Below are 26937 nucleotides of genomic sequence, written 5' to 3' on the forward strand. Positions count from 1 at the left end.
AAAAGAGAACCCAACCCAAAAAGTTTGGTTGATTAGTCTGTGGCATTCTGTTAAACTGTTGCTTATGGCGGTCTCTGTGAGCTTCTCAGCGACATTCAGCCAGCCAGGTATCCTGCCTGCAGTAGATGGAATGTGGCAATGGAACGCTGGCTGCGCGTGTCATAATAGGCTCTGAGCCTTTATATACCTGTGCACAGCAGCAGCCACCTTCAGTCTGCTGCTGGACAGCCAGCAGCAGCAGCAGCAGGAGAGGTATGTAATCAGGAGCCCTCCTGCTAAGGGTAGACAGCTGCTCGTTCCACCCCACCCCCCGCCTTAATTGGTTCTCCTCCCTTCCAACGGTGTTGAGGCGGGTGGGAACAGCAGGGGGTGAAGGTGCTGTGTTTAAAGAGGTGGAGTTATGCAGATCTAAAACGCGTGGATTGCAGCAGCAGCAAGCCGAAAAGTGCAGGCATGTAAGGGATCTAGAGGTTGACAACATGTCTTCTTAACGGGAGTCCAGGAGCTCATCTCCACAAATGGACTTTTCAGGATCCTTGGGTGGCTCCGTAGTTTGAAACCAATTCTGGTTATCGCTTCTCGGCCTTTTGGCTAAGATCAAGTGTAGTATCTGTTCTTATCAGTTTAATATCTGATACGTCCCCTATCTGGGGACCATATATTAAATGGATTTTTAGAACAGGGAGATGGAAAAAGAGCTTGCTCTGTCCACTCCACGCATTGACCTGGTATTGCAGTATCTCCAGGACCGGTGCACCCCTTCTTTAATGCAGTTTCTAAAATCAGAAAGAATTGAATTCAATGTTTTTTGTTCATTTTGCTTGTTTGTCGGATTTTGGGGTGGACTCTTTGGCTTTGCTTTTCTTCTCCTCATTGGATTTTTCATGTTCAAAGTTGCAGAAGCCAGATTACAAGCTCATTTTGGTTCAACTTCAGCAACTGTGCATTGCATTGCCATGTAATGTGATGCAATGCTATCTTTCTAGCTCTCCCTTTTTACTTCCTTTTGGATAAACAGACATATTAGGCAAGCATTTTGGAGCTTTCACCTAAATAACTACAGGTGGTGAGATAAGCTGCACAATATAATTGACCTTTCAGTATATTGTTGCACACACACCATCTATTTAGCAAATGCCCTTGTTATCAACAGCAGCCTTTTAAACTCACCTGAGCTAACAGGTATGTGCGCTGGTTACTCTGCTGCGCTTAAAATATCTTTTTTGGTTTGCTACAATGCCTTTTCTGAAACGTTGTCTCCTTCTGCTGGAACACTGACTTCTTTCATTTAATGCCTGCAGACTATAAAAGAGAACCCAACCCAAAAAGTTTGGTTGATTAGTCTGTGGCATTCTGTTAAACTGTTGTTTATGGCGGTCTCTGTGAGCTTCTCAGCGACATTCAGCCAGCCAGGTATCCTGCCTGCAGTAGATGGAATGTGGCAATGGAACGCTGGCTGCGCGTGTTATAATAGGCTCTGAGCCTTTATATACCTGTGCACAGCAGCAGCCACCTTCAGTCTGCTGCTGGACAGCCAGCAGCAGCAGCAGCAGGAGAGGTATGTAATCAGGAGCCCTCCTGCTAAGGGTAGACAGCTGCTCGTTCCACCCCACCCCCCGCCTTAATTGGTTCTCCTCCCTTCCAACGGTGTTGAGGCGGGTGGGAACAGCAGGGGGTGAAGGTGCTGTGTTTAAAGAGGTGGAGTTATGCAGATCTAAAACGCGTGGATTGCAGCAGCAGCAAGCCGAAAAGTGCAGGCATGTAAGGGATCTAGAGGTTGACAACATGTCTTCTTAACGGGAGTCCAGGAGCTCATCCCCACAAATGGACTTTTCAGGATCCTTGGGTGGCTCCGTAGTTTGAAACCAATTCTGGTTATCGCTTCTCGGCCTTTTGGCTAAGATCAAGTGTAGTATCTGTTCTTATCAGTTTAATATCTGATACGTCCCCTATCTGGGGACCATATATTAAATGGATTTTTAGAACAGGGAGATGGAAAAAGAGCTTGCTCTGTCCACTCCACGCATTGACCTGGTATTGCAGTATCTCCAGGACCGGTGCACCCCTTCTTTAATGCAGTTTCTAAAATCAGAAAGAATTGAATTCAATGTTTTTTGTTCATTTTGCTTGTTTGTCGGATTTTGGGATGGACTCTTTGGCTTTGCTTTTCTTCTCCTCATTGGATTTTTCATGTTCAAAGTTGCAGAAGCCAGATTACAAGCTCATTTTGGTTCAACTTCAGCAACTGTGCATTGCATTGCCATGTAATGTGATGCAATGCTATCTTTCTAGCTCTCCCTTTTTACTTCCTTTTGGATAAACAGACATATTAGGCAAGCATTTTGGAGCTTTCACCTAAATAACTACAGGTGGTGAGATAAGCTGCACAATATAATTGACCTTTCAGTATATTGTTGCACACACACCATCTATTTAGCAAATGCCCTTGTTATCAACAGCAGCCTTTTAAACTCACCTGAGCTAACAGGTATGTGCGCTGGTTACTCTGCTGCGCTTAAAATTTCTTTTTTGGTTTGCTACAATGCCTTTTCTGAAACGTTGTCTCCTTCTGCTGGAACACTGACTTCTTTCATTTAATGCCTGCAGACTATAAAAGAGAACCCAACCCAAAAAGTTTGGTTGATTAGTCTGTGGCATTCTGTTAAACTGTTGCTTATGGCGGTCTCTGTGAGCTTCTCAGCGACATTCAGCCAGCCAGGTATCCTGCCTGCAGTAGATGGAATGTGGCAATGGAACGCTGGCTGCGCGTGTCATAATAGGCTCTGAGCCTTTATATACCTGTGCACAGCAGCAGCCACCTTCAGTCTGCTGCTGGACAGCCAGCAGCAGCAGCAGCAGGAGAGGTATGTAATCAGGAGCCCTCCTGCTAAGGGTAGACAGCTGCTCGTTCCACCCCACCCCCCGCCTTAATTGGTTCTCCTCCCTTCCAACGGTGTTGAGGCGGGTGGGAACAGCAGGGGGTGAAGGTGCTGTGTTTAAAGAGGTGGAGTTATGCAGATCTAAAACGCGTGGATTGCAGCAGCAGCAAGCCGAAAAGTGCAGGCATGTAAGGGATCTAGAGGTTGACAACATGTCTTCTTAACGGGAGTCCAGGAGCTCATCTCCACAAATGGACTTTTCAGGATCCTTGGGTGGCTCCGTAGTTTGAAACCAATTCTGGTTATCGCTTCTCGGCCTTTTGGCTAAGATCAAGTGTAGTATCTGTTCTTATCAGTTTAATATCTGATACGTCCCCTATCTGGGGACCATATATTAAATGGATTTTTAGAACAGGGAGATGGAAAAAGAGCTTGCTCTGTCCACTCCACGCATTGACCTGGTATTGCAGTATCTCCAGGACCGGTGCACCCCTTCTTTAATGCAGTTTCTAAAATCAGAAAGAATTGAATTCAATGTTTTTTGTTCATTTTGCTTGTTTGTCGGATTTTGGGGTGGACTCTTTGGCTTTGCTTTTCTTCTCCTCATTGGATTTTTCATGTTCAAAGTTGCAGAAGCCAGATTACAAGCTCATTTTGGTTCAACTTCAGCAACTGTGCATTGCATTGCCATGTAATGTGATGCAATGCTATCTTTCTAGCTCTCCCTTTTTACTTCCTTTTGGATAAACAGACATATTAGGCAAGCATTTTGGAGCTTTCACCTAAATAACTACAGGTGGTGAGATAAGCTGCACAATATAATTGACCTTTCAGTATATTGTTGCACACACACCATCTATTTAGCAAATGCCCTTGTTATCAACAGCAGCCTTTTAAACTCACCTGAGCTAACAGGTATGTGCGCTGGTTACTCTGCTGCGCTTAAAATTTCTTTTTTGGTTTGCTACAATGCCTTTTCTGAAACGTTGTCTCCTTCTGCTGGAACACTGACTTCTTTCATTTAATGCCTGCAGACTATAAAAGAGAACCCAACCCAAAAAGTTTGGTTGATTAGTCTGTGGCATTCTGTTAAACTGTTGTTTATGGCGGTCTCTGTGAGCTTCTCAGCGACATTCAGCCAGCCAGGTATCCTGCCTGCAGTAGATGGAATGTGGCAATGGAACGCTGGCTGCGCGTGTCATAATAGGCTCTGAGCCTTTATATACCTGTGCACAGCAGCAGCCACCTTCAGTCTGCTGCTGGACAGCCAGCAGCAGCAGCAGCAGGAGAGGTATGTAATCAGGAGCCCTCCTGCTAAGGGTAGACAGCTGCTCGTTCCACCCCACCCCCCGCCTTAATTGGTTCTCCTCCCTTCCAACGGTGTTGAGGCGGGTGGGAACAGCAGGGGGTGAAGGTGCTGTGTTTAAAGAGGTGGAGTTATGCAGATCTAAAACGCGTGGATTGCAGCAGCAGCAAGCCGAAAAGTGCAGGCATGTAAGGGATCTAGAGGTTGACAACATGTCTTCTTAACGGGAGTCCAGGAGCTCATCCCCACAAATGGACTTTTCAGGATCCTTGGGTGGCTCCGTAGTTTGAAACCAATTCTGGTTATCGCTTCTCGGCCTTTTGGCTAAGATCAAGTGTAGTATCTGTTCTTATCAGTTTAATATCTGATACGTCCCCTATCTGGGGACCATATATTAAATGGATTTTTAGAACAGGGAGATGGAAAAAGAGCTTGCTCTGTCCACTCCACGCATTGACCTGGTATTGCAGTATCTCCAGGACCGGTGCACCCCTTCTTTAATGCAGTTTCTAAAATCAGAAAGAATTGAATTCAATGTTTTTTGTTCATTTTGCTTGTTTGTCGGATTTTGGGATGGACTCTTTGGCTTTGCTTTTCTTCTCCTCATTGGATTTTTCATGTTCAAAGTTGCAGAAGCCAGATTACAAGCTCATTTTGGTTCAACTTCAGCAACTGTGCATTGCATTGCCATGTAATGTGATGCAATGCTATCTTTCTAGCTCTCCCTTTTTACTTCCTTTTGGATAAACAGACATATTAGGCAAGCATTTTGGAGCTTTCACCTAAATAACTACAGGTGGTGAGATAAGCTGCACAATATAATTGACCTTTCAGTATATTGTTGCACACACACCATCTATTTAGCAAATGCCCTTGTTATCAACAGCAGCCTTTTAAACTCACCTGAGCTAACAGGTATGTGCGCTGGTTACTCTGCTGCGCTTAAAATTTCTTTTTTGGTTTGCTACAATGCCTTTTCTGAAACGTTGTCTCCTTCTGCTGGAACACTGACTTCTTTCATTTAATGCCTGCAGACTATAAAAGAGAACCCAACCCAAAAAGTTTGGTTGATTAGTCTGTGGCATTCTGTTAAACTGTTGCTTATGGCGGTCTCTGTGAGCTTCTCAGCGACATTCAGCCAGCCAGGTATCCTGCCTGCAGTAGATGGAATGTGGCAATGGAACGCTGGCTGCGCGTGTCATAATAGGCTCTGAGCCTTTATATACCTGTGCACAGCAGCAGCCACCTTCAGTCTGCTGCTGGACAGCCAGCAGCAGCAGCAGCAGGAGAGGTATGTAATCAGGAGCCCTCCTGCTAAGGGTAGACAGCTGCTCGTTCCACCCCACCCCCCGCCTTAATTGGTTCTCCTCCCTTCCAACGGTGTTGAGGCGGGTGGGAACAGCAGGGGGTGAAGGTGCTGTGTTTAAAGAGGTGGAGTTATGCAGATCTAAAACGCGTGGATTGCAGCAGCAGCAAGCCGAAAAGTGCAGGCATGTAAGGGATCTAGAGGTTGACAACATGTCTTCTTAACGGGAGTCCAGGAGCTCATCTCCACAAATGGACTTTTCAGGATCCTTGGGTGGCTCCGTAGTTTGAAACCAATTCTGGTTATCGCTTCTCGGCCTTTTGGCTAAGATCAAGTGCTTTATTGCAGGAGATTGTGGTTGAAGGGCACTCGTGTACCCCTCTCTTTGGCCTGGCAGGATCGTCCACTTTGGTGGACTTAGCCTGCTTGCTGCTATTAGGGAGAGGGCTTAGTCCCAGGGTAACGAGTTGCGATCCCCCAGCTTCCAGGTGTTTTTCGCTGCAAGAACACTGGGAGCGCAGATTGCAAGCGGCTGCAATTTGCAACCTTGTTGCGTTTTTCCATGGAGGTTGACCCTAACCTCGTGCCTCTTTATGCGAGGCTAAAAAACTCTATCCGAGTTCACTTCACGGCGGGTGGCTCGGATATGAGGAAATTAGGGTATGTAGTCCAGGACGTGCTCAGGAACCTTCTTGGCGTACAAAGGAATGAAATTCTCTCCATCCAGGATTATCCCAGAAGAGGTGACTATGACATCACATTCACCGGAGAAGGTATTTTTAGAGATGTACTAGAAAAGTTAAAAAAAGTTGAAAATAGTCCTGTTTTGAAAGGGATACAAATTGTTGAGCACGTCCTGGATGAGGTAAGACTGGTTATTGTAAAAATATTTTCGCCCTTTGTTTCTGCTCCAGAAGTAATGTCATTTCTAGCAATTTATTTTAAAAGTGTTAAATGTATTGGGAAGATATTAAACGAATATAACATATGGACATCTAAGTGGAAATTCCTTGTGAAGTGTACAAGAGATCCAAATACACCAGGTGGTATACGGCTCCCCCCTGCCCGTTTCAAAATTGGGCAAACAAATGGGGATTTCTTCTTTTCTGGGATGCCAGTATATTGCAGAAATTGTGGGCGCTATGGTCATTCAAAAGAAAACTGTCATGTATCATGTAGAAATTGTGCTAGTGAAGAACATGAGACAAAAGAATGCCCTAAGGAAAAGAAATGCAGTTTTTGCCAGACTCCAGGTCACTTTTATTTTTCTTGCCCTCACAGATTTCGGGAAGATGAGCAAAAGGGGAAGTCCAAGACGTCCGACCAAGGACCAAAAGATCAGACCACCCCTCAGGAGGAGGAACAACAACCTGGAGCCTCTGGAGACAATAAGGGCGTACCAAATAGTGAAGTGTCTCCAGAGTCTATGACAGGTAAAATACCAAATCCCAAAACCTGGCTGCAGGACCTGCGGGAGTCCAAAAGGAGGGCTGAGAAGGAGCAGAAGGGCACTACTGGTAAGGTCAAAAGGGACCGGCAAAAGGCCGACACAGAAGCCCATGCCCAGTCTGGGTCTCCTAGTGCTGAGGGCGCTGAGTGGATAAAGGTGGGTCCTAAGAAAAAGAAGAAGGGTGGTTCGGAGGAGGCAGCAGGAGGTGAACAGATGGACACTTCTCCAGAAGGGGACGTGGACGCTGGACCCTCAGGGGTTTCGGTCTCCGCTGCTACAGGTGGGGACCGGGATCTTGCTGCCTCTGAAGAGTCAGAGGCTCTGCCTTTTGCGCAACCTCCTCCTATAGGACGACCTTCTACAGGTCAAACAGGGGCGGCGGAACCCCTCGGGGACCCACCTGATGAGGAACTGCATGGCCAGCCAATGGAGACCCAGCGGGTTCTGCCAGCCAGCCCTCCGAGCTATGCCAGTGTAGCGTCGGGTTTATATAAATGTGGTAATCTTTCCTCCTCCACGGAGACTCTCGTGACGATACTATCAGATGAGGAGGGAGGCGCAAGCCCAGTGGTCTGATCAGGTTCATCGGACAGGTAAATCCGTTGCTCTTAGTTACCTAAGCAAAATTTCTACATTTTCTAATGATGGCTGAACTGAAAGGTATTTCCCTCAACGTGAGAGGCATAAAATCTAACACGAGAAGAACTGCTCTTTTTAATTTTTTTACGTGTTTTACTGCATCTGTATTTTTTCTGCAAGAATGTAATATCCCACATGAAATGTCATATCAAAAATATAAAGATGAGTGGAAGTGTGGGCCATCTGTCTGGTCCGGATCGAATGCTGCAGGATCAGCGGGTGTAGCCATACTTTTTAAAGGGAACGTTTTAATTGATTTTATTCAGGAAATTTTACCAGGTCGTATTTTATTAGTAAAAGCTTTTATTGATGGTATTAGATGGCAGTTTTTAAATTTTTATGGATCCCCAGAGAAAAATGAAAGAGCCGAAATGCTTGATCTTTTACCATTATTTATTAATAACTCTGAACCTTTTATCTTAGCAGGGGATTTTAATTGTGTTTTAAAAGGTGAAAACCGGCGCTCCAGCTCTGTAAGCAGGAACTACGATAAAACCTCAGGTATGCTACATGATATAGTCAAAGATGCTAAATTGATAGACATATATAAAGAGTGTCATAGTGACAGCCCAGAGGACGCCGGTTTCACTTGGAGCAATGCTAATTGTAGCTCTAGGATTGATTTTATTTTTGGTTCAGATAAAACAATACCTGCCAAATGTGAAGTTTTAGCTAATATATTTTCAGACCATAAACTTTTATCCTTTACCATAAAAGTAAATGACAACAAAAAATGTGGTAAGAAAAGCTGGAAAATGAACGTATCCCTTTTAACCGACCCGCAGATTTTATCAGATTTTATTGAGTTTTATAGGAAATGTAGAAAAGGGAAAAAAACAAATGAGACTATGAGTGTATGGTGGGATAGAATGAAAGTAAAAATAAAAGACTTTTTTATTAAAAAGAGTATATGTAGAGCCAAAGAAAAATATGAAGAATATAGAATTTTAAATACCCGCCTACAAACATTATTTAAGCTCAGAGACAATGGGATAGATGTACAACTTGATATTTCAAACTTAAAAGAAGAGATTTCAAAATGGCTAGAACAAAAAGGAAAAGAGATAATTTTTCGTTCTAGAGTACAACATATAGAAGAAAATGAAAAGTGTTCCAGATATTTTTTTAGGAAAAATAAAAAAGAAAAAGTGATAATTGACCATATAGATGGTGAGAATAATATAAAAAATATGCTGGGTAAAGTTGAGGTTTTTTTTTCTAATCTTTTTAATGGAAAAAATATAGATAATAAATTAATGGATGATTCGCTGCAAGGACTAACAGCTGTTTTAGATCCCGCATCCCAAGAGTTTTTATCCCAAGTTTTAACGGAACAAGAAGTGTTAAAAACTATTAAAAGTTTTAAAACTGGAAAGGTCCCTGGTCCTGATGGCATCCCAATAGAATTTTATGTATGTTTTTATGATATTTTAAAAGATGATTTGTTTTATTTGTTTACTGAGGTTTTTAATAATAAGGTTTTATTAAATTCCTGGAAGAAAGGTGAAGTCTCCCTCCTATACAAAAAAGGTGATAAATCAAAATTAGAAAACTGGAGACCAATAACACTTTTAAATTGTGACTATAAAATAATGGCTAAAATTTGTGCAAATCGTCTAAAAGAAGTCATCAGCAAAGTTATTCATTCTAATCAAGTGTGTGGGGTGCCGGGGCGCAGTATATGGGACAATCTGAATTTAGTGAAAGACTGTATTGAGGATGTAAAAGACAGAAAGGGGAAAATGGCGATTTTATCTATTGATTTTGAAAAAGCATTTGACCGTGTCTCACACTTTTATCTTTTTAAAGTTTTAGAGAAAATGGGCATACCAGAAGGGTTTTTACTATCGCTTAAAGCATTTTACAAGGATTGTACAAGTAAGATTTTAGTGAATGGTTTTAAGACACAAGAGGTATTTTTACGGTCATGGGTGAAACAGGGATGCCCTCTGTCCCCCCTACTGTTTATCTGTGCACTGGAACCAATGTTATGTGCAATACGCCAAAATAAACAGATATGCGGTGTCCCTCTGCCTGGAAGCGGTGGTTTGGAGGCCAAGGTTGTAGGCTACATGGATGACGTGGCGGTCTTGTGTACAGATGCACCATCACTTACGGCCACTCTCCATCAAGTGCAATCCTTTTGTCTAGCTTCTGGTTTTAAAATCAATTTTAATAAGTGTAACATTTTAAGTGTTGGGGGGATGATTTTACGTGATGTACCAATTAATGTCTCCGAATCCATTTCCATTTTAGGTATATCATTCACTGAAAATAATGATGGTTATAATAGTTGGGAAACAGTTACACAGAAAGTAAATACGAAAATATGTATGTGGAACATGAGGAGACTTACAATGGAGGGTAAAGTATTGGTTTTAAAGATGGTGATTTTACCTCTTTTATTGTATCTTAGCATGGTTTTCCCCCCGCCTGTTAATGTTTTAAAAAAGATAACCAAAACCTGTTTTACCTTCTTTTGGAATTCAAAAATGGAAAAGCTGAAAAGAGAAATCGTGATGAAATCAAAAGTAAAAGGTGGTAAAGATTTTCCAGATTTTAATAGGTTTCTTTTAATCCATCTGTTCGTTTACTGTTTTAATGCCCTTTTTAAGAATCACTATTGGTCCTTTTTTATGCGTTTTAATACAGGATTTTTTATGAGAAAGTTTGGATGGTATGAAGTTAATATATCTGTGCCCCATGCTTTTAATTTGTCGACGCATTATGAGATTTTAAGGAAAATAGTGTCCGATTTTAATTTAGGGACTAAGAAAATAGAGGAATTAAGAAATAGTAAGAAATTAATTAAAGAAATACGTAAAAGTGAGGAAATATGTAATGTTGACAGATATGATGATGACAAATCTATGTCTATCTGGAAAATGATTAACGTTTTTTATCTTTTTAATGAACAGAGAGATCTGGCTTGGAGTTGCATGCACCGCTGTCTTCCTTGCCGGGCATTCCAATACAGAAGAGGATTTGTGAGGTCTGCCATCTGCCCAAGAACCGGATGCCAAGACGAGGAAACGGTGGAACATCTATTATGGACATGTAATTTTGCAAAGGATTTCTGGAGAAGACTGCTCCCCCTACTGGAAAGGGTGGCAGACCTCAAGGACTTTACATATAAAACTGTGCTATACGGACTTATGGAATGCCCCACAATGGACCAGTACACAATGGCTTGGAAGACAGTGAACTGCGCCAAGTCATCTCTCTGGAAAGCGCGCAACATTGCTATTTTTAAACAAGATGTTTTATCAGTGAATGATGTTTTAAGTTTATGTTTATGTGAAATGTATACTTATTATTTAATTGACAAAAAGAAGAATGTACATATTTCCAAAAAATGGCTTGTTGACCAATGGAACCTAATTATTTAAAATCTTTGTATTTTTTTGTTTTGTAAATTTCATTTGTCTTTTAACGTTTGGTATTTGTTTAATTATGCTTGTAATTTGTTAAAGTTTTAATAAACGGTTTTATCCCTCTGCAGGGGATAGCCAAATTAAAAAAAAAAAATCTGTTCTTATCAGTTTAATATCTGATACGTCCCCTATCTGGGGACCATATATTAAATGGATTTTTAGAACAGGGAGATGGAAAAAGAGCTTGCTCTGTCCACTCCACGCATTGACCTGGTATTGCAGTATCTCCAGGACCGGTGCACCCCTTCTTTAATGCAGTTTCTAAAATCAGAAAGAATTGAATTCAATGTTTTTTGTTCATTTTGCTTGTTTGTCGGATTTTGGGATGGACTCTTTGGCTTTGCTTTTCTTCTCCTCATTGGATTTTTCATGTTCAAAGTTGCAGAAGCCAGATTACAAGCTCATTTTGGTTCAACTTCAGCAACTGTGCATTGCATTGCCATGTAATGTGATGCAATGCTATCTTTCTAGCTCTCCCTTTTTACTTCCTTTTGGATAAACAGACATATTAGGCAAGCATTTTGGAGCTTTCACCTAAATAACTACAGGTGGTAAGATAAGCTGCACAATATAATTGACCTTTCAGTATATTGTTGCACACACACCATCTATTTAGCAAATGCCCTTGTTATCAACAGCAGCCTTTTAAACTCACCTGAGCTAACAGGTATGTGCGCTGGTTACTCTGCTGCGCTTAAAATTTCTTTTTTGGTTTGCTACAATGCCTTTTCTGAAACGTTGTCTCCTTCTGCTGGAACACTGACTTCTTTCATTTAATGCCTGCAGACTATAAAAGAGAACCCAACCCAAAAAGTTTGGTTGATTAGTCTGTGGCATTCTGTTAAACTGTTGCTTATGGCGGTCTCTGTGAGCTTCTCAGCGACATTCAGCCAGCCAGGTCTCCTGCCTGCAGTAGATGGAATGTGGCAATGGAACGCTGGCTGCGCGTGTCATAATAGGCTCTGAGCCTTTATATACCTGTGCACAGCAGCAGCCACCTTCAGTCTGCTGCTGGACAGCCAGCAGCAGCAGCAGCAGGAGAGGTATGTAATCAGGAGCCCTCCTGCTAAGGGTAGACAGCTGCTCGTTCCACCCCACCCCCCGCCTTAATTGGTTCTCCTCCCTTCCAACGGTGTTGAGGCGGGTGGGAACAGCAGGGGGTGAAGGTGCTGTGTTTAAAGAGGTGGAGTTATGCAGATCTAAAACGCGTGGATTGCAGCAGCAGCAAGCCGAAAAGTGCAGGCATGTAAGGGATCTAGAGGTTGACAACATGTCTTCTTAACGGGAGTCCAGGAGCTCATCTCCACAAATGGACTTTTCAGGATCCTTGGGTGGCTCCGTAGTTTGAAACCAATTCTGGTTATCGCTTCTCGGCCTTTTGGCTAAGATCAAGTGTAGTATCTGTTCTTATCAGTTTAATATCTGATACGTCCCCTATCTGGGGACCATATATTAAATGGATTTTTAGAACAGGGAGATGGAAAAAGAGCTTGCTCTGTCCACTCCACGCATTGACCTGGTATTGCAGTATCTCCAGGACCGGTGCACCCCTTCTTTAATGCAGTTTCTAAAATCAGAAAGAATTGAATTCAATGTTTTTTGTTCATTTTGCTTGTTTGTCGGATTTTGGGATGGACTCTTTGGCTTTGCTTTTCTTCTCCTCATTGGATTTTTCATGTTCAAAGTTGCAGAAGCCAGATTACAAGCTCATTTTGGTTCAACTTCAGCAACTGTGCATTGCATTGCCATGTAATGTGATGCAATGCTATCTTTCTAGCTCTCCCTTTTTACTTCCTTTTGGATAAACAGACATATTAGGCAAGCATTTTGGAGCTTTCACCTAAATAACTACAGGTGGTGAGATAAGCTGCACAATATAATTGACCTTTCAGTATATTGTTGCACACACACCATCTATTTAGCAAATGCCCTTGTTATCAACAGCAGCCTTTTAAACTCACCTGAGCTAACAGGTATGTGCGCTGGTTACTCTGCTGCGCTTAAAATTTCTTTTTTGGTTTGCTACAATGCCTTTTCTGAAACGTTGTCTCCTTCTGCTGGAACACTGACTTCTTTCATTTAATGCCTGCAGACTATAAAAGAGAACCCAACCCAAAAAGTTTGGTTGATTAGTCTGTGGCATTCTGTTAAACTGTTGCTTATGGCGGTCTCTGTGAGCTTCTCAGCGACATTCAGCCAGCCAGGTATCCTGCCTGCAGTAGATGGAATGTGGCAATGGAACGCTGGCTGCGCGTGTCATAATAGGCTCTGAGCCTTTATATACCTGTGCACAGCAGCAGCCACCTTCAGTCTGCTGCTGGACAGCCAGCAGCAGCAGCAGCAGGAGAGGTATGTAATCAGGAGCCCTCCTGCTAAGGGTAGACAGCTGCTCGTTCCACCCCACCCCCCGCCTTAATTGGTTCTCCTCCCTTCCAACGGTGTTGAGGCGGGTGGGAACAGCAGGGGGTGAAGGTGCTGTGTTTAAAGAGGTGGAGTTATGCAGATCTAAAACGCGTGGATTGCAGCAGCAGCAAGCCGAAAAGTGCAGGCATGTAAGGGATCTAGAGGTTGACAACATGTCTTCTTAACGGGAGTCCAGGAGCTCATCTCCACAAATGGACTTTTCAGGATCCTTGGGTGGCTCCGTAGTTTGAAACCAATTCTGGTTATTGCTTCTCGGCCTTTTGGCTAAGATCAAGTGTAGTATCTGTTCTTATCAGTTTAATATCTGATACGTCCCCTATCTGGGGACCATATATTAAATGGATTTTTAGAACAGGGAGATGGAAAAAGAGCTTGCTCTGTCCACTCCACGCATTGACCTGGTATTGCAGTATCTCCAGGACCGGTGCACCCCTTCTTTAATGCAGTTTCTAAAATCAGAAAGAATTGAATTCAATGTTTTTTGTTCATTTTGCTTGTTTGTCGGATTTTGGGATGGACTCTTTGGCTTTGCTTTTCTTCTCCTCATTGGATTTTTCATGTTCAAAGTTGCAGAAGCCAGATTACAAGCTCATTTTGGTTCAACTTCAGCAACTGTGCATTGCATTGCCATGTAATGTGATGCAATGCTATCTTTCTAGCTCTCCCTTTTTCCTTCCTTTTGGATAAACAGACATATTAGGCAAGCATTTTGGAGCTTTCACCTAAATAACTACAGGTGGTGAGATAAGCTGCACAATATAATTGACCTTTCAGTATATTGTTGCACACACACCATCTATTTAGCAAATGCCCTTGTTATCAACAGCAGCCTTTTAAACTCACCTGAGCTAACAGGTATGTGCGCTGGTTACTCTGCTGCACTTAAAATTTCTTTTTTGGTTTGCTACAATGCCTTTTCTGAAACGTTGTCTCCTTCTGCTGGAACACTGACTTCTTTCATTTAATGCCTGCAGACTATAAAAGAGAACCCAACCCAAAAAGTTTGGTTGATTAGTCTGTGGCATTCTGTTAAACTGTTGCTTATGGCGGTCTCTGTGAGCTTCTCAGCGACATTCAGCCAGCCAGGTATCCTGCCTGCAGTAGATGGAATGTGGCAATGGAACGCTGGCTGCGCGTGTCATAATAGGCTCTGAGCCTTTATATACCTGTGCACAGCAGCAGCCACCTTCAGTCTGCTGCTGGACAGCCAGCAGCAGCAGCAGCAGGAGAGGTATGTAATCAGGAGCCCTCCTGCTAAGGGTAGACAGCTGCTCGTTCCACCCCACCCCTCGCCTTAATTGGTTCTCCTCCCTTCCAACGGTGTTGAGGCGGGTGGGAACAGCAGGGGGTGAAGGTGCTGTGTTTAAAGAGGTGGAGTTATGCAGATCTAAAACGCGTGGATTGCAGCAGCAGCAAGCCGAAAAGTGCAGGCATGTAAGGGATCTAGAGGTTGACAACATGTCTTCTTAACGGGAGTCCAGGAGCTCATCTCCACAAATGGACTTTTCAGGATCCTTGGGTGGCTCCGTAGTTTGAAACCAATTCTGGTTATCGCTTCTCGGCCTTTTGGCTAAGATCAAGTGTAGTATCTGTTCTTATCAGTTTAATATCTGATACGTCCCCTATCTGGGGACCATATATTAAATGGATTTTTAGAACAGGGAGATGGAAAAAGAGCTTGCTCTGTCCACTCCACGCATTGACCTGGTATTGCAGTATCTCCAGGACCGGTGCACCCCTTCTTTAATGCAGTTTCTAAAATCAGAAAGAATTGAATTCAATGTTTTTTGTTCATTTTGCTTGTTTGTCGGATTTTGGGATGGACTCTTTGGCTTTGCTTTTCTTCTCCTCATTGGATTTTTCATGTTCAAAGTTGCAGAAGCCAGATTACAAGCTCATTTTGGTTCAACTTCAGCAACTGTGCATTGCATTGCCATGTAATGTGATGCAATGCTATCTTTCTAGCTCTCCCTTTTTACTTCCTTTTGGATAAACAGACATATTAGGCAAGCATTTTGGAGCTTTCACCTAAATAACTACAGGTGGTGAGATAAGCTGCACAATATAATTGACCTTTCAGTATATTGTTGCACACACACCATCTATTTAGCAAATGCCCTTGTTATCAACAGCAGCCTTTTAAACTCACCTGAGCTAACAGGTATGTGTGCTGGTTACTCTGCTGCGCTTAAAATTTCTTTTTTGGTTTGCTACAATGCCTTTTCTGAAACGTTGTCTCCTTCTGCTGGAACACTGACTTCTTTCATTTAATGCCTGCAGACTATAAAAGAGAACCCAACCCAAAAAGTTTGGTTGATTAGTCTGTGGCATTCTGTTAAACTGTTGCTTATGGCGGTCTCTGTGAGCTTCTCAGCGACATTCAGCCAGCCAGGTATCCTGCCTGCAGTAGATGGAATGTGGCAATGGAACGCTGGCTGCGCGTGTCATAATAGGCTCTGAGCCTTTATATACCTGTGCACAGCAGCAGCCACCTTCAGTCTGCTGCTGGACAGCCAGCAGCAGCAGCAGCAGGAGAGGTATGTAATCAGGAGCCCTCCTGCTAAGGGTAGACAGCTGCTCGTTCCACCCCACCCCCCGCCTTAATTGGTTCTCCTCCCTTCCAACGGTGTTGAGGCGGGTGGGAACAGCAGGGGGTGAAGGTGCTGTGTTTAAAGAGGTGGAGTTATGCAGATCTAAAACGCGTGGATTGCAGCAGCAGCAAGCCGAAAAGTGCAGGCATGTAAGGGATCTAGAGGTTGACAACATGTCTTCTTAACGGGAGTCCAGGAGCTCATCTCCACAAATGGACTTTTCAGGATCCTTGGGTGGCTCCGTAGTTTGAAACCAATTCTGGTTATCGCTTCTCGGCCTTTTGGCTAAGATCAAGTGTAGTATCTGTTCTTATCAGTTTAATATCTGATACGTCCCCTATCTGGGAACCATATATTAAATGGATTTTTAGAACAGGGAGATGGAAAAAGAGCTTGCTCTGTCCACTCCACGCATTGACCTGGTATTGCAGTATCTCCAGGACCGGTGCACCCCTTCTTTAATGCAGTTTCTAAAATCAGAAAGAATTGAATTCAATGTTTTTTGTTCATTTTGCTTGTTTGTCGGATTTTGGGATGGACTCTTTGGCTTTGCTTTTCTTCTCCTCATTGGATTTTTCATGTTCAAAGTTGCAGAAGCCAGATTACAAGCTCATTTTGGTTCAACTTCAGCAACTGTGCATTGCATTGCCATGTAATGTGATGCAATGCTATCTTTCTAGCTCTCCCTTTTTCCTTCCTTTTGGATAAACAGACATATTAGGCAAGCATTTTGGAGCTTTCACCTAAATAACTACAGGTGGTGAGATAAGCTGCACAATATAATTGACCTTTCAGTATATTGTTGCACACACACCATCTATTTAGCAAATGCCCTTGTTATCAACAGCAGCCTTTTAAACTCACCTGAGCTAACAGGTATGTGCGCTGGTTACTCTGCTGCACTTAAAATTTCTTTTTTGGTTTGCTACAATGCCTTTTCTGAAACGTTGTCTCCTTCTGCTGGAACACTGACTTCTTTCATTTAATGCCTGCAGACTATAAAAGAGAACCCAACCCAAAAAGTTTGGTTGATTAGTCTGTGGCATTCTGTTAAACTGTTGCTTATGGCGGTCTCTGTGAGCTTCTCAGCGACATTCAGCCAGCCAGGTATCCTGCCTGCAGTAGATGGAATGTGGCAATGGAACGCTGGCTGCGCGTGTCATAATAGGCTCTGAGCCTTTATATACCTGTGCACAGCAGCAGCCACCTTCAGTCTGCTGCTGGACAGCCAGCAGCAGCAGCAGCAGGAGAGGTATGTAATCAGGAGCCCTCCTGCTAAGGGTAGACAGCTGCTCGTTCCACCCCACCCCTCGCCTTAATTGGTTCTCCTCCCTTCCAACGGTGTTGAGGCGGGTGGGAACAGCAGGGGGTGAAGGTGCTGTGTTTAAAGAGGTGGAGTTATGCAGATCTAAAACGCGTGGATTGCAGCAGCAGCAAGCCGAAAAGTGCAGGCATGTAAGGGATCTAGAGGTTGACAACATGTCTTCTTAACGGGAGTCCAGGAGCTCATCTCCACAAATGGACTTTTCAGGATCCTTGGGTGGCTCCGTAGTTTGAAACCAATTCTGGTTATCGCTTCTCGGCCTTTTGGCTAAGATCAAGTGTAGTATCTGTTCTTATCAGTTTAATATCTGATACGTCCCCTATCTGGGGACCATATATTAAATGGATTTTTAGAACAGGGAGATGGAAAAAGAGCTTGCTCTGTCCACTCCACGCATTGACCTGGTATTGCAGTATCTCCAGGACCGGTGCACCCCTTCTTTAATGCAGTTTCTAAAATCAGAAAGAATTGAATTCAATGTTTTTTGTTCATTTTGCTTGTTTGTCGGATTTTGGGATGGACTCTTTGGCTTTGCTTTTCTTCTCCTCATTGGATTTTTCATGTTCAAAGTTGCAGAAGCCAGATTACAAGCTCATTTTGGTTCAACTTCAGCAACTGTGCATTGCATTGCCATGTAATGTGATGCAATGCTATCTTTCTAGCTCTCCCTTTTTACTTCCTTTTGGATAAACAGACATATTAGGCAAGCATTTTGGAGCTTTCACCTAAATAACTACAGGTGGTGAGATAAGCTGCACAATATAATTGACCTTTCAGTATATTGTTGCACACACACCATCTATTTAGCAAATGCCCTTGTTATCAACAGCAGCCTTTTAAACTCACCTGAGCTAACAGGTATGTGTGCTGGTTACTCTGCTGCGCTTAAAATTTCTTTTTTGGTTTGCTACAATGCCTTTTCTGAAACGTTGTCTCCTTCTGCTGGAACACTGACTTCTTTCATTTAATGCCTGCAGACTATAAAAGAGAACCCAACCCAAAAAGTTTGGTTGATTAGTCTGTGGCATTCTGTTAAACTGTTGCTTATGGCGGTCTCTGTGAGCTTCTCAGCGACATTCAGCCAGCCAGGTATCCTGCCTGCAGTAGATGGAATGTGGCAATGGAACGCTGGCTGCGCGTGTCATAATAGGCTCTGAGCCTTTATATACCTGTGCACAGCAGCAGCCACCTTCAGTCTGCTGCTGGACAGCCAGCAGCAGCAGCAGCAGGAGAGGTATGTAATCAGGAGCCCTCCTGCTAAGGGTAGACAGCTGCTCGTTCCACCCCACCCCCCGCCTTAATTGGTTCTCCTCCCTTCCAACGGTGTTGAGGCGGGTGGGAACAGCAGGGGGTGAAGGTGCTGTGTTTAAAGAGGTGGAGTTATGCAGATCTAAAACGCGTGGATTGCAGCAGCAGCAAGCCGAAAAGTGCAGGCATGTAAGGGATCTAGAGGTTGACAACATGTCTTCTTAACGGGAGTCCAGGAGCTCATCTCCACAAATGGACTTTTCAGGATCCTTGGGTGGCTCCGTAGTTTGAAACCAATTCTGGTTATCGCTTCTCGGCCTTTTGGCTAAGATCAAGTGTAGTATCTGTTCTTATCAGTTTAATATCTGATACGTCCCCTATCTGGGAACCATATATTAAATGGATTTTTAGAACAGGGAGATGGAAAAAGAGCTTGCTCTGTCCACTCCACGCATTGACCTGGTATTGCAGTATCTCCAGGACCGGTGCACCCCTTCTTTAATGCAGTTTCTAAAATCAGAAAGAATTGAATTCAATGTTTTTTGTTCATTTTGCTTGTTTGTCGGATTTTGGGATGGACTCTTTGGCTTTGCTTTTCTTCTCCTCATTGGATTTTTCATGTTCAAAGTTGCAGAAGCCAGATTACAAGCTCATTTTGGTTCAACTTCAGCAACTGTGCATTGCATTGCCATGAAATGTGATGCAATGCTATCTTTCTAGCTCTCCCTTTTTACTTCCTTTTGGATAAACAGACATATTAGGCAAGCATTTTGGAGCTTTCACCTAAATAACTACAGGTGGTGAGATAAGCTGCACAATATAATTGACCTTTCAGTATATTGTTGCACACACACCATCTATTTAGCAAATGCCCTTGTTATCAACAGCAGCCTTTTAAACTCACCTGAGCTAACAGGTATGTGCGCTGGTTACTCTGCTGCGCTTAAAATTTCTTTTTTGGTTTGCTACAATGCCTTTTCTGAAACGTTGTCTCCTTCTGCTGGAACACTGACTTCTTTCATTTAATGCCTGCAGACTATAAAAGAGAACCCAACCCAAAAAGTTTGGTTGATTAGTCTGTGGCATTCTGTTAAACTGTTGCTTATGACGGTCTCTGTGAGCTTCTCAGCGACATTCAGCCAGCCAGGTATCCTGCCTGCAGTAGATGGAATGTGGCAATGGAACGCTGGCTGCGCGTGTCATAATAGGCTCTGAGCCTTTATATACCTGTGCACAGCAGCAGCCACCTTCAGTCTGCTGCTGGACAGCCAGCAGCAGCAGCAGCAGGAGAGGTATGTAATCAGGAGCCCTCCTGCTAAGGGTAGACAGCTGTTCGTTCCACCCCACCCCCCGCCTTAATTGGTTCTCCTCCCTTCCAACGGTGTTGAGGCAGGTGGGAACAGCAGGGGGTGAAGGTGCTGTGTTTAAAGAGGTGGAGTTATGCAGATCTAAAACGCGTGGATTGCAGCAGCAGCAAGCCGAAAAGTGCAGGCATGTAAGGGATCTAGAGGTTGACAACATGTCTTCTTAACGGGAGTCCAGGAGCTCATCTCCACAAATGGACTTTTCAGGATCCTTGGGTGGCTCCGTAGTTTGAAACCAATTCTGGTTATCGCTTCTCGGCCTTTTGGCTAAGATCAAGTGTAGTATCTGTTCTTATCAGTTTAATATCTGATACGTCCCCTATCTGGGGACCATATATTAAATGGATTTTTAGAACAGGGAGATGGAAAAAGAGCTTGCTCTGTCCACTCCACGCATTGACCTGGTATTGCAGTATCTCCAGGACCGGTGCACCCCTTCTTTAATGCAGTTTCTAAAATCAGAAAGAATTGAATTCAATGTTTTTTGTTCATTTTGCTTGTTTGTCGGATTTTGGGATGGACTCTTTGGCTTTGCTTTTCTTCTCCTCATTGGATTTTTCATGTTCAAAGTTGCAGAAGCCAGATTACAAGCTCATTTTGGTTCAACTTCAGCAACTGTGCATTGCATTGCCATGTAATGTGATGCAATGCTATCTTTCTAGCTCTCCCTTTTTACTTCCTTTTGGATAAACAGACATATTAGGCAAGCATTTTGGAGCTTTCACCTAAATAACTACAGGTGGTGAGATAAGCTGCACAATATAATTGACCTTTCAGTATATTGTTGCACACACACCATCTATTTAGCAAATGCCCTTGTTATCAACAGCAGCCTTTTAAACTCACCTGAGCTAACAGGTATGTGCGCTGGTTACTCTGCTGCGCTTAAAATTTCTTTTTTGGTTTGCTACAATGCCTTTTCTGAAACGTTGTCTCCTTCTGCTGGAACACTGACTTCTTTCATTTAATGCCTGCAGACTATAAAAGAGAACCCAACCCAAAAAGTTTGGTTGATTAGTCTGTGGCATTCTGTTAAACTGTTGCTTATGGCGGTCTCTGTGAGCTTCTCAGCGACATTCAGCCAGCCAGGTATCCTGCCTGCAGTAGATGGAATGTGGCAATGGAACGCTGGCTGCGCGTGTCATAATAGGCTCTGAGCCTTTATATACCTGTGCACAGCAGCAGCCACCTTCAGTCTGCTGCTGGACAGCCAGCAGCAGCAGCAGCAGGAGAGGTATGTAATCAGGAGCCCTCCTGCTAAGGGTAGACAGCTGCTCGTTCCACCCCACCCCCCGCCTTAATTGGTTCTCCTCCCTTCCAACGGTGTTGAGGCGGGTGGGAACAGCAGGGGGTGAAGGTGCTGTGTTTAAAGAGGTGGAGTTATGCAGATCTAAAACGCGTGGATTGCAGCAGCAGCAAGCCGAAAAGTGCAGGCATGTAAGGGATCTAGAGGTTGACAACATGTCTTCTTAACGGGAGTCCAGGAGCTCATCTCCACAAATGGACTTTTCAGGATCCTTGGGTGGCTCCGTAGTTTGAAACCAATTCTGGTTATCGCTTCTCGGCCTTTTGGCTAAGATCAAGTGTAGTATCTGTTCTTTTAAGAACACAAGAGCTATGATCTACACTTGACGAGAGCGATCGAACTCGGAAGGAGAAGAGCTTCGGAGCCCAGCTGACATCGGAGAAGGAAGGCGGATATCGGTGGGAGGAAGAAGCTCTAAAGAATCCAGAAGAAGACGAAGACTCGGAGAAGAATCGGGCTGTCCTGTGGAATCTTCGAGGAAGAAAATCATCGAGACAAAGACCTTTCGGGGAATTTGTCCAGAACACGACTGGAGAAGTATCTGCATAGCTCCACCCATTCCGGGAAGAGTTCCAGATCCAGCTCCAAGAAGTAACTGCAGGAGGAAAGCCATGGCAAGCGCTGCGATGAAGGCCGAAAAGAAGAGCCTGGAGCAGGGGACAGCCAGGAGGGCCCAGCCAGGAGCCGATTCTGACCCCAAGGACTCTGCCTCCACGACTGGCCAGCAGAAGGGACCCCAGAAGCCCCGCCACGAAGCTCCAGCCCTGGAGCCATGGATGCGGCAGACGGTGGCCCTGAAGCTGAAGGAAGTGGATGGGAGGGTGCCGGACATGTCCTCGGACGTGTTCTGCCAGAAGATGCTGCTGGATCGAGGCTTCTCCAGGTCGGACACCCTCAGCATCCAGACCTTCTTGACGGGGATCTTCTTCGTCACCTTCGCCACTGTGAACACCTGCAGGAGGTTCTGGGAAATGGTAAGCGCAAAAGGACCGGATAATTCTTTCTCTGCCTTTACAGGTAGCTGCCCTATCCAGAGGGACGAAAGGAGGATCACGGTCTCCATGTGCAACCCGCACACCCCAGGCCAAGACATCTGTACCTTCCTGAGACGCTTCTGTTTGGTTGTGAAGGAACCCTCTCACATCCTGAATGGACTCGGCTTCTGGACAGGTAAGTGGTCGGTGACCGTTAGACTTCACAGGGACCTGGCGTACTCAGACGGACTTCGGCACCTGCCCCCGACATTCTCCCTGGGCAACTCCTACGGCCTCATCTATTACCCGGACATGCCGCAGAACTGCAGGAGATGCGGCAAGAATGGCCACGAGATGAAGGACTGCAAGGAGGATGCCTGCAGGATTTGTCGAGTGACGGGACACAGCTCGAAGGACTGCCCGAAGAAGACGTCCTGCAACCTGTGTGGGCTGGCGGCTCATCTGTACAAGGATTGCCCCAAGCGTGAGAGATCCTGGGCATCGGTGGTTGCGACGACCCCAGCTACGGAGGACAAGGCCCCGACGACCAGGCCTGTGAAGGTCAAGGACGCGACGACCAAGGCCCCAGCGGCCAAGGCCGAGACGACCAAGGCCAAAGCGGTCAAGGAGTCGGTGGCCAAAGCCCCAGCGACGGTCCCAGCAGCTCCGAAGCAGAAGAAAAAGTCAAAGGAGGGTAAGAGTTCTGTCACCCCTCTCTCGATCCCTCCCCCTGCCACCCCCGTCCAATCCCCCCCCACCCCGGTCACCCCTGCTGAGGATTCCACTTCCTCTTCCTCCTTCCCCTACTCCTCAGCAGGTGTCCTTTCCCCTGCCCCGGCAGCCACTCTCCCTCCCCAGACCATGGTAGCGGTGGAATTAACCTTTCCTCCACCCGCCGCTATCTATTCCGAGGAGGATTTTCCCCTTCTTGTCTCCCCAGTTCCAACCCGGGGAAAGAGGAAGGTGGAGGACAGCCCTGCTACTGAATCCTCCAAAAAGAAGATTCTGGATTTCGTAGGCGAAAAGGAGGATACCCTCCCTGAGCCAGAAGAGATGGAGCACATGGTTGAGACCCTGGTGGCCGAGCCAGAAGAGGAGGAACTGGTGGTCGCCGAGATCGAGGCCGCGCTGCTTGACCAGATGGAGGAAGAGGGCCTGCTGGTGATCCCGTCACCAGCAGTCAACACCGACGAGGGACCACCCGACCGGAGTGGTAACTAAGGTGTATTGCCTGCGCTAACTTTTTCTTTTTTCCCTACATGATGGCTAATATTAACTTATTTTCCATTAATGTCAGGAGCATCAAGGACAAGTTCAGACGTCAGACTATTTATGCCTTCCTTACTTCCCAGTTGTGTGATGTTTATATGTTGCAGGAATGTTCCCTTCCCTCCTCTAGGTCCTTCAAACATCTGGCCAGGGAGTGGTCCCACGGTCCATCCTACTGGTCCGGTGGGGGTGACTGCAAGTCTGCGGGGGTCGCAATTCTGATCAGGGGGGGCGCATTCACGCTTGAGTCCGTCCAGGAGCTCATCTGCGGCAGGGTTCTTGTTGTAGATGGCAACTGGGTGGGAGAACCTGTCAGGTTCATCAACGTGTATGCGTCCCCACTGAAGAATGAGCGTTTGGAGCTTTTCCAGACCCTGCGGCTTCAGCTTGCCACCACCAGGACCTTAGTGATGGCCGGGGATTTCAACTGCCCCATCGAGGAGGATGGTCGTAGTTCTGGCACATCTGCCAAGTTGGACATCACGTCCAAGCTGCTCATCGAGATGGTAACCGAGGCCTCTCTTCAGGACGTGGTGGGCTCCATGGGGAGAGGCTCCACGAACTATTCGTGGAGCCGACCCGATGGCTCACTCCGCTCCAGGATTGACTTTGTGTTCACCTCTCGGGCAGTCAGGCAGAGTAGGCACTCGATGGTCTCCTGCTTCTTCTCCGACCACAGAGCCATTCACTTACAAGGTGTCCTCGGCGACGGTTTTCCTTCCGGCCCCGGCTCCTGGAAGCTGAATTGTGCTCTGCTGGCTCAGGATGAAGTCGTGGAGGAGCTGAGAGCAGCCTACGCAATGTGGCAGTCCTACAAGGGTAGCTTCCAAACAGTCTCTGATTGGTGGGAATATGTTAAACTTGAGTTTCGCTGTTTCTTTCGGGCCAAGGGTCGACAACAGGCGTGTGAGAAGAGGAGGGACTTCAGAGGGCTGCAGCGCGAGCTGCGGTCGCTGCAGGACCTTCTTCACTGCGGCTGGGACGTGAGGGAGGAGCTGGAGGAGACCAAGAAGAGCCTGAAAAGGCACTTTGAGGAGGAGTCCAAGCGAATCGTCTTCCGTTCCAAAGTGGAGAATCTGGAGAAGGGTGAGAAATGTAACTCATTCTTTTTCAGGAAACTTCATGCCGGTCACACGCCCCTGAACGAGCTGCGAGACGAGAGCGGAAACATGCGACGTGGGAAGGAGGACGTGATGAGGGTCGTCAGCGACTTCTACAGCGAACTCTACTCCCACAAGACTACCGACCCCGACGCTGCTGATAAGTTCCTGTCAGGTATCACTAACCATCTTGATCCTGCAGGCACGGCAGCCTTGGACAAACCTCTGATGGTGGGCGAATTGCTCTCTGCCGCTAAATCCTTTAGGACCGGCAGGACCCCGGGCAGTGATGGTCTTCCAGCGGAGCTCTATGTAGCGCTGGGAGACCTCATCTGTCCGGACCTGTTGGACCTGTACGAGGAGATGGTGGTGGAGGGTAGAATGCCTCCATCTTTGAGGGAAGGAATGGTCACGATCCTGTACAAGCGGAAGGGAGAGAGGTGCGACCTGAGGAATTGGCGTCCCATCACTCTGCTCAACGTGGACTACAAGATCCTGGCCAAGACGATGGCGACACGACTTAAGACGGTCATCGGACGGATCATCCACCAGGACCAGACCTGCGGCATCCCTGGACGTCGCATCGCAGACAGCCTCGCTCTCGTGCGGGACACGGTCGAGTACATCAAGGTCCGCCGCGCACACGCGGCCCTGGTCTCCTTGGATCAGGAGAAGGCCTTCGACCGGGTTTCCCACGAGTTCATGGGCCGAGCTCTCCACCGGTTAGGTCTGGGTAACATGTTTTGTTCGTATGTCCGTCTGATGTATTTTGATATCCACAGCTCGGTGTTGGTGAACGGCTGGAAGACTGACCCCTTCCCTGTCCTCTCTGGGGTCAGACAAGGCTGCCCTCTATCACCTCTTCTTTTTGTTTGTGTTATAGAACTCTTCGCAGAGGCTATCCGGCAGAATGGAGAGATCAGAGGGATCACCGCACCGGGTCCGGGACGACACGAGGTCAAGTGCTCGCTCTACATGGACGACGTCACCGTCTTCTGCGCTGATCGTGGTTCAGTCGACGCCCTCGTCCAGACGTGTGAGAGGTTCGGCCGGGCTTCAGGGGCCAAAGTCAACTGCAGGAAGTCGGAAGCCATGCTCTTCGGGGATTGGCAGCCGGCCTCCTCCGCCCCCTTCCCCTTCAACATTCAACCGGATTTCCTCAAGGTGCTGGGAGTCTGGTTCGGGAAGGAAGGAGCGGCCCTCAAGTCCTGGCAAGAACGCTTGGCCAAGGTGAAGCAACGGATCGGACTCTGGAGCCTCAGACACCTCACTTGTGAGGGTAAGGCACTCGTCCTGCGTAATGAGGTCCTGCCCGTCTTGCAGTACACGGCGCAGGCCTAGCCCCCACACGTCACTGTGTGCAGGGCCATTACCAGGACAGTGTTTCACTTTGTCTGGGGATCCAAGATGGACAGAGTCAGGCGGGCCGTCATGTACAAGGAGCCTCGCAAGGGTGGGAAGGGCGTTCCAGATATCCCCACCCTCCTGCGATCCTCTTTTGTGTGTGATTATGTCCGCCGGACTTTGCAAGTCAAGAATGGCTCCGCGGGCAGGTCCATGTCTCGCTTCTTCCTGCTTCCTCTTTGGAGGCGACTCGGCTGGGACAAGTGGGACAGCTCCTTCCCCTACAACTGGACGACGCCATGGTTCTACGGAGACGTCGTTCGATTTGTGGGGGAGCATCAACTGGAGGGACTCAAGCCCGACTTGTGGAAGCCCAAAACTATCCACAAGCTAATCAGAGCCAAGGATGACGTGGAGAACATCACAGGACTTCACCAGGACACGCTGGAGACTGTGTGGACAAATGTGTCGTCTGACAGGCTGACCAACGGGCACAAGGACTTGTCGTGGATGGCGATTCAGGGCGGACTGCCCGTCCGGTCATTCATGCATGCCCGGAACCTGTGCAAGACCCGGTACTGCCCAAGGTGCCCCTTCGTGGAGGAAACATCTTTGCACACTTTTTGGGACTGCGGATTTGCACAGCGCCTATTGACTGCACTTGAGGATGACCTGAGGAACTCTGTCCCCAGGGCGAGCCTATCGCACCATTCTGTGCTTTACGGACTCTTCCCTGGGGTTCATACCGTCGGAGCCATCCAGGAGGCTTGGCGCCTTATGAACTGCTTCAAGGATGCCGTTTGGGTCGCCAGGAACCGGTTCATCTTGAGGAGGGAGAGGATGTCCATCCAGGACTGCCGCAGGCTGATCCACAGCCTGCTCAGAGACTATTCCATCATGGACGGTCCGGAGGACGAGGATGAGGACTAAACCCCTCCTCCCCCTCTCCCCTTATGTGTCTTGTCTTTCAATAAAGCTT

At 46.2% G+C, this 26937-nt stretch overlaps 12 non-coding genes and 1 pseudogene across 12 annotated transcripts; all 13 read left to right on the forward strand.

Moving 5' to 3' along the window:
• The first annotated feature begins 571 nt into the window (after positions 1 to 571).
• On the forward strand, positions 572 to 762 carry LOC141176855 (U2 spliceosomal RNA). The gene has a single exon (XR_012253504.1). It is a non-coding gene; the product is annotated as a U2 spliceosomal RNA (small nuclear RNA).
• Positions 763 to 1877: 1115 nt separating this feature from the next.
• On the forward strand, positions 1878 to 2068 carry LOC141176856 (U2 spliceosomal RNA). The gene has a single exon (XR_012253505.1). It is a non-coding gene; the product is annotated as a U2 spliceosomal RNA (small nuclear RNA).
• Positions 2069 to 3183: 1115 nt separating this feature from the next.
• On the forward strand, positions 3184 to 3374 carry LOC141176857 (U2 spliceosomal RNA). The gene has a single exon (XR_012253506.1). It is a non-coding gene; the product is annotated as a U2 spliceosomal RNA (small nuclear RNA).
• A 1115-nt stretch (positions 3375 to 4489) lies between these two features.
• LOC141176859 (U2 spliceosomal RNA) lies at positions 4490 to 4680 on the forward strand. Its single transcript, XR_012253508.1, has one exon. It is a non-coding gene; the product is annotated as a U2 spliceosomal RNA (small nuclear RNA).
• Positions 4681 to 11070: 6390 nt separating this feature from the next.
• On the forward strand, positions 11071 to 11261 carry LOC141177815 (U2 spliceosomal RNA). The gene has a single exon (XR_012254360.1). It is a non-coding gene; the product is annotated as a U2 spliceosomal RNA (small nuclear RNA).
• Positions 11262 to 12376: 1115 nt separating this feature from the next.
• Positions 12377 to 12567, forward strand: LOC141176860 (U2 spliceosomal RNA). Its single transcript, XR_012253509.1, has one exon. It is a non-coding gene; the product is annotated as a U2 spliceosomal RNA (small nuclear RNA).
• A 1115-nt stretch (positions 12568 to 13682) lies between these two features.
• Positions 13683 to 13873, forward strand: LOC141177343 (U2 spliceosomal RNA). Its single transcript, XR_012253946.1, has one exon. It is a non-coding gene; the product is annotated as a U2 spliceosomal RNA (small nuclear RNA).
• Positions 13874 to 14988: 1115 nt separating this feature from the next.
• LOC141176862 (U2 spliceosomal RNA) lies at positions 14989 to 15179 on the forward strand. Its single transcript, XR_012253510.1, has one exon. It is a non-coding gene; the product is annotated as a U2 spliceosomal RNA (small nuclear RNA).
• Positions 15180 to 16294: 1115 nt separating this feature from the next.
• LOC141177532 (U2 spliceosomal RNA) lies at positions 16295 to 16485 on the forward strand. The gene has a single exon (XR_012254118.1). It is a non-coding gene; the product is annotated as a U2 spliceosomal RNA (small nuclear RNA).
• A 1115-nt stretch (positions 16486 to 17600) lies between these two features.
• LOC141176863 (U2 spliceosomal RNA) lies at positions 17601 to 17791 on the forward strand. Its single transcript, XR_012253511.1, has one exon. It is a non-coding gene; the product is annotated as a U2 spliceosomal RNA (small nuclear RNA).
• Positions 17792 to 18906: 1115 nt separating this feature from the next.
• On the forward strand, positions 18907 to 19097 carry LOC141177533 (U2 spliceosomal RNA). Its single transcript, XR_012254119.1, has one exon. It is a non-coding gene; the product is annotated as a U2 spliceosomal RNA (small nuclear RNA).
• A 1115-nt stretch (positions 19098 to 20212) lies between these two features.
• On the forward strand, positions 20213 to 20403 carry LOC141176864 (U2 spliceosomal RNA). Its single transcript, XR_012253512.1, has one exon. It is a non-coding gene; the product is annotated as a U2 spliceosomal RNA (small nuclear RNA).
• Positions 20404 to 21518: 1115 nt separating this feature from the next.
• Positions 21519 to 21608, forward strand: LOC141178011 (U2 spliceosomal RNA; annotated as a pseudogene).
• The last annotated feature ends 5329 nt before the right edge of the window (positions 21609 to 26937 follow it).

This window comes from Phyllobates terribilis, unplaced genomic scaffold (assembly GCF_046119375.1).
Source record: "Phyllobates terribilis strain yellow unplaced genomic scaffold, ASM4611937v1 Scaffold_27__1_contigs__length_16484149, whole genome shotgun sequence".
In the NCBI taxonomy this organism is placed as follows: Eukaryota; Metazoa; Chordata; class Amphibia; order Anura; family Dendrobatidae; genus Phyllobates; species Phyllobates terribilis.